This window comes from Ailuropoda melanoleuca, chromosome X (genome assembly GCF_002007445.2).
Source record: "Ailuropoda melanoleuca isolate Jingjing chromosome X, ASM200744v2, whole genome shotgun sequence".
NCBI lineage: Eukaryota > Metazoa > Chordata > Mammalia > Carnivora > Ursidae > Ailuropoda > Ailuropoda melanoleuca.
Window position 1 is genome coordinate 103,600,486 of NC_048238.1, and position 11,783 is coordinate 103,612,268.

An 11,783-nucleotide genomic window follows, 5' to 3' on the forward strand; every position below is an offset into this window, starting at 1 on the left:
CTTTATTTCATTCTTTAGATATGGTTTTATTTTTTTAAAACATAATTATAATAGATTCTTTGAAATCTTTGTCCACCTAGTTCAAAATCTGTGTCCAAAGGCAACTTCTTCTGTTTGCCTTTTCCCCCCCCGAATATGGCTCACATTTCCATATTGTTTTGCAAGTTTTCTTTAAATAGCGGATATTTTATATATTTAGCAAGTCTGGATTTTGATTTTGTTTTTTTCTTCTAACAGTTGTTGATGTTTTATTCATTTTCCTTTTTAAGTGGCTTTCCAGGACTTAATCTGTGGTATCTTTTTCCTCTGCACTCTGTGGTCACTGGTATTTATGCTCTGTTTTTATTTTGCTTCATTGAAAAGTTATTTCATTTCATCTTATTTAATTTTATCTTCCTGACTTCCTGTAGGTAGCTCTTATTTGAACATGGCTTAGTGGTTTGGCAACAATTGGTCAGAGTTTTCATCAAACACCTTGAGTCAGTAAGTCTTCCATCCTTTGCTAGTAGATATGTGTGTGGCTTGAGGGATGTATTTTCAAGTTCAGGAAGTTTTCAAGTTTTTAGATTTTACTTTCCTCAAAGCCCTCTTAGTTTTCTTTGTGTACATTTGCATATTCTCTCAGTCAATTAGGAATCGGTGGAGACTTTGTGTTCTCAAGTCTTCCCTATACAAGCATACAGTCTCTCAGCTGGCCTCGGTTATTTAGATAACCTGGGTTTTCTTTGGTCTTTCCTATGTATTTGAATGAGTCAGCCAAGTAGGTGTGGTGTGCTTATTGAGCTTTTCCATGGCTTGCTTGTTTACAGGATTTCCCTGTTAAATTTGTAGCAGGCCTTCCAATCTGATGTCCACCCCAATAGGGACTACAACCTCTGGTTAGCAAAGCTGCAGATCTTTCCTATTTGTCCCTGAATATGTGTTTTTCGATCCTCTGCTATAAATCAAGTAGGCCCCCAGTACCAATAAACCTGCTATAGCATTCTCACAGCCAACCCCATCCTGGTATCACTACTGTTCTGACTGAGCTCATGGGTGATGGGGATAGCTTCAGGCCAGAACACCAAAGACTCCTACAGTTCTTTTTAAAAAATATTTTATTCATTTATTTGAGAGAGAGAGAGAGAGAGAGCACAAGCTGGGAGGAGGGGCAGAGGGAGAGGGAGAAGCAGGCTCTCCACTGAGCAGGGAGCCTGATGCGGGACTTGATCCCAGGACCCTGGGATCATGACCTGAGCCCAAGGCAGATGTATAACTAACTGAGCCACCCAGGTGCCCCACTCCTACAGCTCTTAATTGAATTGCAGTGAATTTTTGTGAATAAACTCTTCTCAATATGTTGTTTGCATTAGGTCAATTTCCGTAACCCTTAAAAGGTTGTTAGCAATCATTTGTCCAATTTTGTAGTTGTTTTGGAGAAAGGATTTTTCAACTTGTTCACTCTTCCATAGTAAAAAGGACCCTCTCCCATATGAGTATATGTATTACATAATTGATAACTATATGGTAGTTCTTTGTATTAAGGTATCATTATTTAAGTATCTACTTTTGGCAATTTAGGTTCCATTTTTTTTTTTTGCCTTGGAAATGTCATGAACATTTTTGCATGTGAATCTCTCTTTCCTTAAGACATTTCTATAATTGGAGTTATTGAGTCAAAAATATAAGCTTTTAAAGGTTAGAAATACATCTTGCCAAAATCTTTCAAAACCATAACGATTTATGCCTTCCCCAGCACTGTAGGAGAGGGTTTGTCATACTATACCCTCATCCATTTTGGGAATTCATATGAAAAATATATGCACTAGATAATTGAAAAGATCCAGCATTTTTTGAGTTGCTTTTCCAAATGTCTTTATTCAGCTCAACTTTCTGTAATTCTTTATTTAGGATTAATGGTTCTTTCCTTTTTCCCTGGCTACTTCATTTGTTACCTTTTCTTGCAGTAGAACAGCATATCATTTCACGTCATCACATACAACATCAACCTCCTTTATCTTTCTAATGGAGCCATTTTTAGAAACAGCATTCTCATTATCAGTTCTTCATGACTGTAAATTGATTCATCCAATTCTTAAGTTTTAAATTTTAATTAGGTCACGGGAATATCTTTTGACTTTCAAGGAGTACAAACTCAAAGTTCCTTCGCAAAGTAGTAATCCAACTTTTATAAAATTTAAGGAGAAAAGCAATGGACAATAAATTGCATTTTAAACATTTTGCTTTTATTAGAATACTTTGTTAGTAGTGACTAAAACACATTTGACTTTCTCCACTGTAGATATACATTATGTGAACTCATTGATTACATTTCTGAGGTTATGATTCTGAATATTTTCTTCTAAAGCCCTTTTCCAATAGAGATTTATCATTGTTCATTCTTCTTTAGCTATGATGGATTGAATCCAGAAAGATAACCAGCCTAGATTATATTACAGCACCTTGTCTATTTTTGTAACAATGTCCCTGATAGTGTTCCCTCAGAAATATCTAGTACTATTTATTAAAAATCTTTAAGAAGTTGGTTTTTCTTTTGGAACTAATCTTTCTCCCTGATGTTATGTCCCAGTAAAATCCATTCACCTCACAACAGCCAGAATGAGCTTTTAAAAATTCAAAATCCATGATTCCCCTTCTTAAGATGATTTGGTATGTAATAGATTAAGGACCACGAATATCTCACATCCCGGTATGTATATCCCTATTCAACGGCTTTGTTACTCCTTTTATTAAGAGGTAAAATCTATTTACGTACACCCTTGAATCTGGAATAGCTTTCTGCCTTGCTTTGTGCCCAAGAATGTGATAGGAATGATTAATACAAATTCACGAGCCATGACTTACAGCTTCTATTTTCAAACTCTTGGAATTCTCCCGAGTTTGTCATGTAAAGAAGATGGTCTAGCTTATTGAACAATAACAGACCATGTTGTGTAATAAAGCCTTCATATCCAACAGCCCTCAGAAACTGCTAGGTGTGTAAGTGAGGCCAGCTTGGAACTTGCAGCCCAAAATATCCTACAGCTGAATGCTTCTACATGAATTAGCTATGGAAAAACCCACAAAGGACCTAACCAGTTAACTTACAGAATCATGAGGAATAATACATTATTATAGTTTTTTTTTTTTTAAAGATTTTATTTATTCATTTGACAGAGATAGAGACAGCCAGTGAGAGAGGGAACACAAGCAGGGGGAGTGGGTGAGGAAGAAGCAGGGCTCATAGCGGAGGAGCCTGATGTGGGGCTCGATCCCATAACGCCGGGATCACGCCCTGAGCTGAAGGCAGACACTTAACCCGCTGTGCCACCCAGGCGCCCCACATTATTATAGTTTTAAGACACTAAGTTTTGGGGCAGTTTGGTAGCAATAGCTAACTGATATAAGTGCCTTCCCATTCCATTTTGCATTTAACTCTAATTTGTTACGTTTGCCTATAAAACCCTTCATTATCCAGCATTTCTGCCTCCAGAATAACTCTTTTTTAATACCATCCTTCTTATCTTTATCACAATCCACCTAGTTGCAAAATCCTGAAACCTACAATTGCCTTGACACCTCCCTCTTTATCAACATCCTTATTAGCGAGCATGTCCTCTTGCCTCAAATCTCATCATGGCCAGAGACCAAAACATGAACCATGGTCTCACAAATAAAAATAGGCATGAAAGTTAGGCCTCAAATCATCCCCACTAGCAAATACCTCCTGATGGTTGATCGGCATAGGTAATCTAAAGTTTGCAAAAAATTTATGACGATGAAAATACTTACTTTTGTGAGGGTATGAATAAACATGCACTTTTATAACATTTATGAAGGGTAATTTAGTAACAGCTATTGAGGTTTAATATATATATATTTCTCAGAAATAATAAGATGACTTCAGGATACTCATCCTAAGGAAATAAATTAAAAGAGGAGCAAAGACAAATGTACACCAGGATTTTTGTATTAACAATGCATATGAAATGATCTGTCTATCAACAGGTATTTAATAGATAAATTATTAACATAAATACAATGGAAAAGGGGGTAGTCTTAAAAAATCTTGACATGGAACAATTCCCATGATAGGTTGTTAAGAAAAAAGAAAATAGTGGTAGAGTATGAAAGTGTTTGTTATTATTTTTTTACACATACAGTACATATAGCAATCTGCCACCACTAGATGAAATTACATTTCAGAAGAAAATTACAGCAAAGCAGGTCTGGTAGTAGAGGAAAATATTGGGTGAACAGAAGCTTTAAAATATATTGGACTTGCTAAACTCAAGCAAAATGGAGCTTAAACTTTCCTTGGGTAACAAAGTATAAATCCTGAAGACTGGAAAATTTGGAGACAACACTAAAAACAACAACAACAACAAAGAGAGAGAGAAAGAGAAAGTGTGATTCCCTCTCAATGTCTATAATCATAAAAACGAAATGACTTTTTAAAAAACTTTTTGTGTATGGGCATGTAGATCAGATAACACATTGGAAGGGGAATAGACCATTCTCACTGAATGTATACTCTGAGATAGGAGCTATAATTTATTTGAGCTTTCTGAGAAGGATGTTAGTAGCCCATACTTATGAGATATGTCCCCTCAAAAGCATTACTCAGCTATAAGGAGGGAAAATAAAAAAAAAATTTTGTATGCACTTGCTTAGAAGGGCATGAATCCTCCTCTCCATTTACAACATCAAAGAATTGTAGAAAAATGTATTATGAATAACACTGTAATTGGGAATCTTGTATTAAGAGTCCATACAGTTTGGTGTCTCCCTATGAGTTCTTATCTAATCTTCCTATCCCTCAACATTGCCTATCATGCAGTCTCTCAGCAGATTCAGACATAAAATCAGCTGCTCACCAGCTGCATCATAAGTAGGAAGAGGGCTTGATACTTAAGTACAGGGAAGAGCAGCAGGAACACCTTCTATGGAGTTTCTAAGAATGGACTCCTGGCTTGGCAGACAACCATAGGATGAGAAGATATAGAGAAGTGAATAAGAAGAAAGGCATGAAATATTGTACCATGTTAAAATATTAATAAAAAGATGGAAGACAAATTTCATACACATCCATGTATGTGTATATACAGAAAAGAGATCTAGTAATGAGAAGTAATACTAAGTAACACCTTCTATCTACCAAGCACCATGCTTGGTAGATGATGGATATTATTTTGTTTCTAACCTGAGAAGTTAGATTCAGTGTCCTATTTTATATGTAAGAAAAAATTGAAGTTGAGGGAAAAGAAACATCTTACCCAAGGCTCCATACGTCACTAAATTCTTTGAGGCAGTGTTCACAATCAGATATCTCTAATTCCATTATTTTTCATTCTGCTATATAATGTTGCTATGGTAGTTCAAGGCCAAAGAGAGGTAAAAACAAGATTTAAATGGACTTATACTCAAGATCACAATGTGAGTGTATGTATTTGTCACCCTGCCTTCCAGATTCCCACTGAAATCACTAAAGAAGTATAAAAATATAAGGAAATCTAATTTATGAAGGAAGTATATGGGTGTTCATGGTTCTACCTGATGTAGGGACTTTTTAATTTTTTTCAGCTTTGATTAAATCAGGAAACCACATTTGCCCTATTAAAATGAGCAATATTCATCATCAAGAATATATTTATTAAGAACGCAGTTTCTAGAGCCAGAATGCCTGGTTTCAAATTCCATCTCCTCTAACTATAAATGGTATAATTTAAAAAAATAAATTGTATAACTTTTGTCAAGTTGAGATTCAAATCAGTTGATATTTGTGAAGAGTTCAGAATGACCTGGTGCATAGTAAACCTAAATAAATATATACTAAATAAAAAAAATTAAAAAGAATGATTTTTTTGTATGAGAAACTTTTAAGCAAGAAGGTAACTTTAGCACCAAAATCTAATACTTGTCTGAATTTCCATCTAAATGACTGCAATATCCTGAATAATGTCCCCCAAATAGATCCAACTACTCATTCCTGGAACCTGTGAATGTTACCCTATATGGCAAAAAGAGACTTTGCTCATGTGATTGAATTAAGGACTCTGAGATGGGGAGATTCTCTGAATTATCTGAGTGAGCCCTAGATGAAACCACAGGTGTCCTTAGAAGAGCAGAAAGAGATTTTAAGACAGAAGAGGAAGGGGGCTATGTGATGATGGAATCAGGGGGAGGAAATGCAATATAATATGGAGGTATGAACCCAGGAAGGACAGCCTCTAGTAGGTAGAAAAGACAATGACTGGATTTGCCCACAGAGCCTTCGATGTGAGCAGAGCCTAGCTGACACCTTGATTTTGGTCTCCTAAAACCCATGTCAAAATTCTGGCCCTGACAACTGTAGGAGAATCAAGTTGTGTTGAATTAATTGCCCAGTTTTTGGTAATTTGTTATAGCAGCCATAGAAAGCTAACACAATGAATAAAGGTATATATGAATGGAGAAAAATTATATTAATGCTAGAGACTAGGGAAGGGTAAATGTCAATTTCTACTCCTTATAGTACAAATGTGATCTATTTAAAGAAAGACATGGGGCTGATTTTTGAAGCACTTCTAATAGAAGAGCAGTATGTCTAGAAAGAGACAATACACCATTTACTTCAGGTAGCCGACATCTGCAGATGAAAGCATGCTGTGGCAGTCAGAGCATACTACCTCGACTTCCCCTTAACAATGAAGCCAAACCAACACAACCTGAAATCCAATAGTGTCACTTGTTGCACCTACAATTACTCCTGGTGAAAGCTCCTGTGCTAAACAACAATCTTTGTGAAAGTAACAGCAGGGCTGGGCTAAGAGCTGAACATAGCTTCCTGACATGAAAATCCTTGGCAAAAAATAGAGAAGAGGTATTTCTGTACAGACACAAAACTCCCTGCTAGGCATACTCTTGTTTTTGACCCTCTCCATACTTCTGTCAATGAACTAGATCCCCAAGTTAGAAGGAGAAATATTTAGTGAATATATTTTCTCTTGCTTTAGAATTTGGCAGAGACCCAGTCTACTTTCTAAGAGCTCCATCTTAAATGAACTTTATCGATAATAAAAGAATATTTTGCATGCCTAGACACTTCCTTGTAAGGATACATAGAAAAAAATCAATAGATCCAAGGAAATGTATTGAAATTCAAAAGCTCCTCTCAAAAATTAAAACAAATATTTTAATCTAAAAGAGATTTACTGGAAGAAACAAAAGAAAATAAGGAAAACATGAAATCTATAAAGCTAGACCAATCATGATGAGAGAATAATCAATGAACATGAAACATTGAAGGAAGGTGAAAAATATTATTGTCAAATAAAAATATGTTATGGAGACACAGAAACCACAGCTAAAGCCCTTTGGTTAAGACTCCTGATATAATGGTTTTTGGCCTCTACTAATTTTTCTCTCACATTCCAAAACACAGCTCAATGAAATGTTGTTTGAGATTTTTGTCATAAATACTATTGACTGAATGCATAAGCATCATTCTTGATGACACTGTAAGTATGCACAGGAATTTCATTTCCTGGTTTCATGTTGCCTTTTGCTTTGTTTATTTAACAGTGTGATTGACACTCACATTTAAAAGTAACATCATATTAACAACTCCTGACACAACCTAGAACAATAAAAAGTAAAACATTTCAATTTCATTGAAAAATAATCCTTTTGTAAACCATTTGACAAATGTGAGAGGAGTTTCCAGCTACTATAAAGCTGATAGGAATCTGTTGAGAAAACATTACCTGGAATGCACTTCATAATTTACTTAAGACTTTTCTTCATGAAATACAGTCTCACTTTAAAATGCCTGATAGGATGACCTTTGGGTAGAAAAAAATACATAGAAAGAAATAAAAATGAAAATGCAATAGTATAAAACCTTTGGGTTGCACCAAAAGCGGTCCTAAGAGGAAAATATATAGCAGTACCGTCCTACCTCAAAAAGAAAGAAAAATCTCAAATAAACAACCTAACCTTACACCTAAAGAAGCTAGAAAAGAAAAACAAAAGAAGCCTAAAGTCAGCAGAAGGAAGGAAATAATAAATATTAGAGCATAAATAAATGATATAGAAACTTAAATGATAATAGAACAGATCAAGGAAACCAGGAGCTGGTTCTTTGAAAAAATTAATAAGATTGATAAACCTCTAGCTAGACTTATCAAAAAGAAAAGAGAAAGGATGTACTGTATGGTGACTAACATGATATAATAAAAAATCATTAAAAAAAAAAAGAAAGAAAAGAGAAAGGACCCAAATAAATAAAATCACAAGTGAGAGAGGAGAAATCAGAGCCAACACCACAGAAATACAAACAATTATAAGAGAATATTATGAAAAACCATATTCCAACAAATTGGACAACCTGGGAAAAATGGATACATTCCTAGAAACATATAAACTACCAAAACTGAAACAGGAAGGAGTAGAAGGCTTGAACAGATGGATAACCAGCAAAGAAACTGAATCAGTAATCAAAACTCTCCCAAAAACAAAAGTCAGGGCCAGATGGCTTCACAGGCGAATTCTACTAAGCATTTAAAGAAGAGTTAATACTGTTTTTCTCAAGCTATTATTCCAAAAAACAGAAAAGGAAGGAAAAGTTCCAAATTCATTCTACGAGGCCAGCATTACCCTAATACCAAAACCAGACAGAGACTCCACTAAAAAGGAGTACAGGCCATTACCCCCAACAAAAATGGGTGCAAAAATTTTCAATAAAATACTAGCAAACCAAATCCAACAATACATTTTAAAAAATCACCATGATCAAGAATGGTATTTAGTCCTGGATTGTAAGGGGGGGTTCAATATTCACAAATCATTAAATGTGATATACCACATGAATAAAAGAATGGGTAAGAACCATATGATCATTTCAATAGATGCAGAAAAAACATTTGACAAAGTACAGCATTCATTCATGATAAAGACCCTCAACAAAGTGGGTTTAGAGAGAACATACTTCAACATAATAAAGGCCATATATAAAAAATCCACAGCTAATATCATCGTCAATGGGGAAAAACAGAGCTTTTCCTCTGTGGTCAGGAACAATACAGGGATGTCCACTCTCACCACTTCTATTTAACATAGTGCTGGAAGTCATAGCCTCAGCAATCAGACAACAAAAAGAAAGAAAAGGCATCCAAATAGCAAGGAAGAAGTTCAAACTTTCACTCTTTGCAGATGACATGATACTCTTTATAGAAAACCCCAAAGAATCTACCAAAAAACTGCTAGAACTGATACACAAATTCAGTAAAGTCACAGGATATAAAATCAAGATACAGAAATCTGTTGCATTTCTATAAGCCAATAATGAAGCAGCAGAAAGAGAAATTAAGGACTCAATCACATTTATACACATTTATAATTGCACCAGAAATAATATGGTACCTGGGAATAAACCTAACCAAAGAGGGGAAAGACTTGCACTCTGAAAACTATAAAACACTGATGAAAGGAAATCGATCTTAAAACTATGATGGATACCCTTCCTACTAGAGAAAATAAAGAAATTTTATCCTGAAAATAAAAGATACAGATTTTGATAATTATCTCTGTTATTTTACATTGTCTGGGAAGTTCCAATCAATATAATAAAATAAGAAGGAAAAAGTAAAGCAATTGGAAAGGAGAAGATGGTATCTTTTTTTGCATAGGCAGTATTTTCTACCTAGAAAACTCAAGAACATCAACTGAAAAGCTCTTAGAACTACTACAAAGGCACATACTATGAACACACACACACAAATCACTTAAAAAACACAACAGGAACAACAAAAATTATAAGATGTTTAGTAACACATTAAAGAAAATAAGTGAAGTATCCTTTCCTGATTAAAACTCTTCAAAGTATAGGGATAGAGGGAACATACCTCAATATCATAAAAGCCACCTATGAAAAGTCAACAGTGAATATCATTCTCAATGGGAAAAAATGGAAAGCTTTTCCCTTAAGGTCAGGAACATGACAGGGATGCCCACTCTCACCATTTTTGCTCAACATAGTACTAGAAGTCCTAGCCTCAGCAATCTGACAACAACAAAAAAAGGCATTCAAATTGGCAAAGAAGAAGTCAAACTCTCTTTGCAGATGACATGGTACTTTATGTGGAAAACCCAAAAGACTCCACCCCCAAATTATTAGAACTTATACAGCAATTCAGCAACATGTCAGGATACAAAATCAATGCACAGAAATCAGGTGCATTTCTATACACTAACAATGTGACTGAAGAAAGAGAAATTAAGGAATCGATTCCATTTACAATAGCACCAAAAACCGTAAGATACCTAGGGATAAACCTAACCAAAGAGGTAAGGGATCTATACTCTAGAAACTACAGAACACTTACGAAAGAAATTGAGGAAGACACAAAGAGATGGCAAAACATTCCATGCTCATGGATTGGAAGAATAAACATTGTGAAAATGTCTATGATGCCCAGAGCAACCTAAACTTTCAATGCAATCCCTATCAAAATGCTATCAACATTTTTCACAGAGCTGGAACAATCCTAAAATTTGTATGGAACCAGAAAAGACTGTGAATCGTCAGGGAATTGTTGAAAAAGAAAACCAAAGCTGGGGGCATCACAATGCCTGACTTCAAGCTATATTACAAAGCAGTGATCATCAAGACAGCATGGTACTGGCACAAAAACAGACACATAGACCGATGGAACAGAATAGAGACCCCAGAAATGGACCCCCAACTCTGTGGTCAACTAATCTTTGACAAATCAGGAAAGAATCCAATAGAAAAAAGACAGTCTCTTCAATAAATGGTGCTCTGAAAATTTGACAGCCACATGCAGAAGAATGAAGCTGGACCATTCTCTTACACCATACATAAAGACAAACTCAAAATGGATGAAAGACCTAAATGTGAGACAGGAATCCATCAAAATCCCAGAGAACATAGGCAGTAACCTCTTCGACATTGGCCACAGCAACTTCTTTCAAGACATGTCTCTAAAGGCAAGGGAAACAAAAGCAAAAATGAACTTTTGGGACTTCATCAAGATAAAAACCTTCTGCACAGCCAAGGAAACAGTCAACAAAACTAAGACATGCAAATGACATGTCAGATAAAGGGCTGGTATCCAAGATCTACAAAGAACTTCTCAAACTCAATACACAAGAAACAAATAATCAAATCAAAAAATGGGCAGAAGATATGAACACTTTTCCAATGAAGACATACAAATGGCTAACAGACACATGAAAAAATGTTCAACATCACTAGCCATCAAGGAAATTCAAATCAAAACCACAATGAGATACCACCTTACACCAGTTAGAATGGCAAAAATTAACAAGACAGGAAACAACAAATGTTGGCGAGGATGTAGAGAAAGGGGAACCCTCTTATACTGTTGGTGGGAATGCAAGCTGGTATAGCCACTCTGAAAAACAGTATGGAGGTTCCTCAAGATGTTGAAAACAGCACTACGCACTACTCTACGACCCAGCAATTGCACTACTAGGTATTTACCCCAAAGATACAGATGTAGTGAAAAGAAGGGACACATGCACCCCAATTCATAGCAGCAATGTCCACAATAGCCAAACTGTAGAAGGAGCTGAGATGCCTTTCAACAGACGAATTGATAAAGATGTGGACCAGGGGCGCCTGGGTGGTACAGTAGTTAAGCGTCTGCCTTCGGCTCAGGGTGTGATCCCAGTGTTCTGGGATCAAGCCCCACATCGGGCTCCTCCACTGGGAGCCTGCTTCTTCCTCTCCCACTCCCCCTGCTTGTGTTCCCTCTCTCGCTGGCTGTCTCTCTCTGTGA